Consider the following 6,742-nt stretch of genomic DNA (forward strand, 5'->3'; position numbering starts at 1 on the left):
AAGGGGCCGGGGCCTCCCCTTGAGCAGCCTTCGCGGTCTGCAGCAGCTGGGAGGAGGTGGGCTCGGTGTGCCAAAAATAAAAATGAAAAATAAAAAAAAATCTTCCCCAGAATCCCCCGTCCTGGTCGTTGGATCTGTAATGGGGTGCATTGGGGAGCAACTGCTCTTTAGGATACGTGGTCCGCAACGGAATACAGGGGCAGAGCTGAGGTTACAGAAAGACCCCAAGGTTTCACCTTTTGTTCTTTGATTTTTTTAAAAAAAATAATATATATATATATATTTAATATATTTTTATTAATTTCAGAGAGGAAGGGAAGGCCGGTGCCCTATCCACTGAACCACACCAGCTAGGGCTATTTTTTAAATATATTTTTATTGATTTCAGAGAGGAAGGGAGAGGGAGAGAGAGACAGAAATATCAATGATGACAGGGAATCATCGATCAGCTGCCTCCTGCACGCCCCCTACTGGGGGTAAGCCCACAACCTGGGTATGTGCTCTGACCCGGAATCGAACCTGAAAACCTTCGGTGCACTGGACAATGCTGCAACCAACTGAGCCACACCGGCCAGGGCCGTGATAAGAAACTCTTTAACAGCAGGCTCTTGGATGAAAGGGACTGGGGCGGGAAATGTCACAGGCAGCTCTCACTGGCATTTCCTAACCCCACCCTTGGTTTAAATCAGTGGTTCTCAACCTTCTGGCCCTTTAAATACAGTTCCTCATGTTGTGACCCAACCATAACATTATTTTCGTGGCTACTTCATAACTGTCATGTTGCTACTGTGATGAATCGTCATGTAAATATCTGATATGCAGGATGGGCTTAGGCGACCCCTGTGAAAGGGTCATTCGACCGCCAAAGGGGTTACGACCCACAGTTGAGAACCGCTGGTTTAAACGTTCTGGCCATGTACATTTTTTGGGGTTTTTTTTTTTTTCATTTTTTAAAAGCAGTTACCAGTATAGTAAGCGTATGGACCATTTAAAATGTTTTTCTGAGTATTCCTTTTTCTTTCTCAAAATGCACACAATGTAAAAACATTCTAAAAGAAAACTGCAAAAACATCGGAATGTAAAAGAGGCAAGAGATTACCGAATTCAACAGACAACCTAAAGCTTTTTTAAAAAATGATAGCCAAGTCAATTTCCAGTAAAATGGCAGATAGATGAGCCTTCAGATATGAGCAATGCCATTGAATAAATGTGAATATGGTTGCCATCCTTTTTTCTGTTAGTATTTTTGAGTGCCCACTATAAGCAAAAAACATGGCCATCGATTCTATGAAGGACGTAAAGATAGTTCAGATGTGGCCCTGGCCGGTGTGGCTCAGTGGACAGGGTGTCGGCCATGCAGTGAAGGGTCTCGGGTATGATTCCTGGTCAAGGGCATGACCCTGGGTTGCAGGTTCGATCCTTGGCCCAGTGGGGTATGTGTAGGAGGCAGCCAATGGATGTGTCTCTCTCACATCGATGTTTCCCTCTCTCCCCCTCTCCCTCCCTCCCTTCCACTCTCTCTGACAAGCAATGGAAAACATATCCTCGGGTGAGGATTATCAACAACAAAAAGGAGAGTTCAGATGTAGACTTAAGACATATGTTAAGTTACCTGCCAGCGATGGATTGACAGGAGCTCCAGGGGAGTGTCTATAGGGGCTGGGGAGGCAGGGTTGCATCCAGGGAGGAGCCCTTCTAGGGAGACAAAAAAAAATCCACATTCTTGAGAAAGCCTTCAGACCAGCACAGCTCATCAGGTCTCGTGTCAGGTGACACGTGACAGCCCAGTCCTCACCCCAACAGGTGCTGGAGCACCTGTCCGCATCGCAGCCACACATTCCGGACCGTGTCACAAAAAGGGCCCGGGGGCAGCTCTCTGGAGGGGAGGGACGCGGTTTGGGTAACCACAGGGGCCCCCCTGCAGGTCACAGCTGTCCCAGGCCTGGGGAGAGCAGGCCACTCACCACTAGCAGGTGCCACCTGTGACGGCTGGAGCCCAGAAGAGATGCCTCGCTCCTCAGCCGCTGGGCATTCCGGGAGCATGTGCCGTGGGTTGGTCGCGGCGGTGGGTGATGCTGGTTCTTCACACGCGGAGACCAGCCTGCAGCCGGGCCGTGGTCCCAGGAATTCTAGCCACAGAAAGGCCGTTTCTATCCCGCGTGGGAACAGCGCCCTTTGGCCCCACCACATCTCCCATCAATGGGCATTTTTTTTTTTGTCTTGAGAGGTGTGTTTATTTTCTTTGCTTATTTTTTTAAAATATCTTTTTATTGATTTCAGAGAAGAAGGGAGAGGAAGAGAGAGTTAGAAACGTCAGTGATGAGAGAGAATTGTCAATCGGCTGCCCCCTCCTGGGGATGGAGCCCCCAACCGAGATACCTGACCTTGACCGGAATCGAACCCAGGACCCTTCAGCCCCGAGGGCTGATGCTCTATTCACTGAGACAAACTGGCCAGGGCAGCAATCTTAGGTCTGGGACTCTAGCTTACAGAGGTACTTGCACAGATATGAAATGACACACGCGCGTGCGGGGGGGGCAACCAATCCATGCGTCTCTCTCACATTGATGCTTCTCTCTCTCCGTCTCTCCCCCTCCCTTCCACTCTCTCTAAAAATCAATAGGACAATATCCTCAGGTGAGGATTAACAACAACAACAACAGAAGGTGTCTAACTCTGAAAGTAACTAGGCCAGCTACTCCCAAATGGCCGCCATCAGACCTTTGGCCGATGTGTCCTGCTGGGATGTGTGACAATGGCTGGTTTTCCAACAGAGTGACCTTGAACTGCAAATTCCATCTCCTCAACGGGGCCGCCTGGCTCAAGATGGAAGGCCGGGGCAGATTTCCTATTTGGTAGCCTGGGAACTCATGGGCATTTCCTCCAGGTCCGTTGCCTGCGAGGCCAGAGTCCTTCCAGATCTTGCGGGAGGGGAGCACGGACAAGGCGAGCACGGACAGGGCGGGTCAGGAAGCAGCAGGAAGCTGCGACCAAAACCCAGGGCTCCATTCCTGACTCCGGGGCTCGGAGCTGGGAGCCTGGGGCCAAAGACCCTCTTGGGATTGCTTTTTCCCGTTTTTAGACAGAATGTGTTTAACTAGGGTATCTTATGTAAGTTCTCCTTCAGGGCAAACATGATATAATCTGATGCTTTAAAAAAAATGAGGACTGTGTGAGCTACACTGTTAGAGTTTTAAAAAACAACTTGGAAAAGTATTATACACACTAGAATCCAGAAAACATCTTAAGGCAAATGCAATTCGTTAAAAAAAAAAAATTCCAGCCCGGCCAGTGTGGCTCAGTGGTTGAGCGTCAGCCTATGAACCAGGACATACAGGTTCGATTCCTGGTTAGGGCACATACCCGGGTTGTGGGTTTGATCCCCAGAGGCAGGCAGCTGATCAATGATTCTCATCATTGATGTTTCTACCTCTCTCTCTCCCTCCCTCTCTGAAATCAATAATATATATATATATTATTCCACCACCAGAGATATATCTATGCAACTCTCTATCTCTCTGGTGGTGGGATTTTCTTCGGTGCGTTTCCCTGTCTTTTTCAATTTCTGTACAATGAATACGTATCCTTTTTGTAATCTGAAAAAAAGTATTTTGTGTGTTTTTAACACACTGGAAACGGCAAGGGAACCCAAAATAGAATGAAACAACCCAAATTGTATTGTCACCAGGAGACCAGACGGAAGGCCGCGCATCCCACACGTTCTGGAACGCGGGAGGATGTCAGGGGGTCAGGATCTCGTCTGACACATCTGACGGATGGACTCACCAGCCGCCCAGGGCCTCCCGGCAGCGTCCGGGGACAGCGTTTCCATGATGACTCACGGGACGGTGCCAGCCAGCCCCGGATCCCAGCCTTTTCCATCCCCGGCTCCAGCGCGGTGACGGCCTGACGCTGCGGTTCTCATGCAAGCCTGACACCAGCCTGGCCTCCTCATAATGACGGCCTGTTCAAGGCAGAAAGGGGAAGGAGGATGTGACTAATGACACAGGGAGGGAGGATGGGAACGCGACCAAAAATTACAGTGACTTGCTGGTCGGGACGCGCTGGCTAGGAACAGAGCCGTGTGTTCGCAAATCCAAGGGTGTGTGGCCTGGCCAAGGGACCGGAGGCGAAAATAAATGGGTCAGCTGTGAGTGATGGGACTTGAGGCTCAGGATGGGGCCCTGGCTGGCGTCGCGCAGTGGTTAGAGCACCGGCCTGCGAACCAGAGGGTTACAGGTTGGATTCCCGGTCAAGGGCACGTACCTGGGTGGCCGGTCCGATCCCCAGGCCCTGTTGGGTACATGTGGGAGGCAACCAATTGATGTGTTTCTCTCACATCAATGCTTCCTCTCTCCTCTCCCATCCCCCTTTCTCTGCCTCCCCTCTCCCTTCCACTCTCTCTAAAAATCAATGAAAAAATATCCCCACTCCTCAGGTGAGGATAAAAAATAAAATAAGTAACACATCATAGCCAAGTGGTGTTTATCCCAGGAATACAACTTTCATTTAACATTTGAACATCAACCAATGGAATTCTCCATGTGTACAGATTGAGAGAGAGAGAGGGAAAAAAAACCACACCACAATACTCATATAATCTTTTCAATAGGAAAGGCATTTGATAAAATATTCCACATCCATTTGTGATGCAAACTCCCAGGAAACTAGAAGGAAAATGTTTTAACCTGATAAAGAGCACTTACGGAAACTCAACAGCTAATATATTGAATTGTGAAGACTGGATTCTTACACTTAAGATCAGTGTGTTTGGGGTGGGGGGGGCAGGATGGAGTATTAAATTAAGACGATGCAGACTAGCACCTGCTGATGGAGGAGGCACAAGCCATGCCCCTGGGGTTGGCTGGTAGCTCCCTCAGCATGGAGCTCCCACTGTGGGCAAGTGAAGAGCCCAGAGCTGTTTTGGTTAAATCTGTTCTGGCCTCCCTTCTAGCTTCACAGGAAGGGTCCCTAGATCAAACCTAGTTATGCCTCTACATTGCTTTTTTCTTTTTAAAATATTTTTGTCATTGATTTGAGAGAGAGAGAGAGAGAGAGAGAGAGAGAGAGAGAGAGAGAAACATCCATGATGAGAGAGAATCATGGATCGGCTGCCTCCTGCTCGACCCACACTGGGGACCGAGCCCGCAACCCGGGCCTGTGCCCTGACTGGGAATCAAACCGTGACCTCTTGGTTCATGGGTTGACACTCAACCACTGAGCCACACTGGCCGGGCACCCCGACATTTCTTTTAACCCATACTCTGTTGTGTTGAAAGAACTGAATTAGTTGTGGAGTGGACTCTCCCAGGCCCCGTATTTGATGACTTGCTCGTGGCATTATGGAACCTCTTCCTCTCCCCCTTGCATGTCCTGTGAACTGAGATGAGAGCTGAAAGCGTGATAGGTTTGCCTAGGTTTTGTTTTGTTGTGTTGTGTTTGTTTTTCCACTTTGGCAAGAATCTCTCAGAGCTGGGGCTGTGTTGCTTCTGCTGCATCCAGTGAAGGGGCACACGCAGTGTTTGGCTGTCACAGCGTGAGCAATGGGGAGACTGATCGATACACTTAGGTATCTTCTGCCTGATTCATCTTTCATAAAGTGCCTCATCAATATTTTATCTCGTGACTCAGGCAGCCATGGACAATCATTGCAGGATGGATGGAGAGCCTCAGAAACAGCCAAATCCTCTGAGTCCAAAGACTATTTCTAGAAAAGTAGACCAAGGGGGCGAGGGGGTGGGTAATATTATATGTAACAGAATTTGGAAGCAAAGATGTTTCTGGCAGCATCATTTAAGTAGCAAAGAGGAAGGAGGAGGAGGAAGAGGAAAGAGAAAGAAAAAGAGAGAGAAAGAAAGAGAAGAAAAAGAAGCAAACATCTGATGCAAAAATGTAGATCTATGGTTAACTAAATGGCTGTGAATCCCATAAATGGAAGAAAACAGGTAGAGGATTCTGAGTCCTTTCTGGTTCTTGGTTCTTTATCATAATTTCCAATTTTTAAAAAATAAATATATATTCTACTTTTATCATTTTTAAAAAGTTATTACAACGAGTTCTTAGCCAGATGGCATGGTACAGCAAAAATCTGGCTGTCTGAAAGTAAGAGAGAATGAAAAACATTTTTTTCCCTAAGATTATTTCTGGATCTAAAATTCCCTGATTCTCTGTTCTCTCTAGTTAGCTACAACTCAGAGTCTTGCAATGCACACTTTTCTCTCAGGCACCAGGACTTTGAGGGCAAAGGATTAAGAGTATCCCTGAGAGGGTGGGGCGAGAAGGGGTCCCACTGTAAGGTGACAGAACATCTGACTTTTGGTGGTGGGCACACGGTGCCATATACAGGTCTTGCGACACAGAAACCCACACCTGAAACCTATATGTTCATGTGGACCAATGTCACCGCAATTTAATAAATAAATATTTAAAAATAAACAAATAAAAAAAGTCTCTCTGGTGTGTGTACAGGATCATTTTGGTAATATGACTAAGATAGTGAGACCTCAGAATGAAAATAAGAAATATCTTATTTCTTTTTTTAAATTAAATCTTTGTTGTTCAGATTATTACAGTTGTTCCTCTTCCCCTCCCCCCTCCCCGCATAGCTCTCCTCCACCCAGTTCCCACCCCACCCTTTGCCCTTACCCCTCCCACTGTCCTCATCCATAGGTGTATGATTTTTTTCCAGTCTCTTCCTGCACCCCCACACTTCCTTCTACCCAAGAATTTTCAGTCCACAGCC

General features: G+C 47.7%; 1 pseudogene; it reads right to left on the reverse strand.

Annotated features, from left to right (window-relative positions):
* Window positions 1–6,742, reverse strand: part of LOC102769920 — a 14,380-nt pseudogene that overhangs the window by 5,277 nt on the left and 2,361 nt on the right.

The sequence above is a fragment of the Myotis davidii genome, unplaced genomic scaffold (assembly GCF_000327345.1).
Source record: "Myotis davidii unplaced genomic scaffold, ASM32734v1 scaffold164, whole genome shotgun sequence".
Taxonomy (NCBI): domain Eukaryota; kingdom Metazoa; phylum Chordata; class Mammalia; order Chiroptera; family Vespertilionidae; genus Myotis; species Myotis davidii.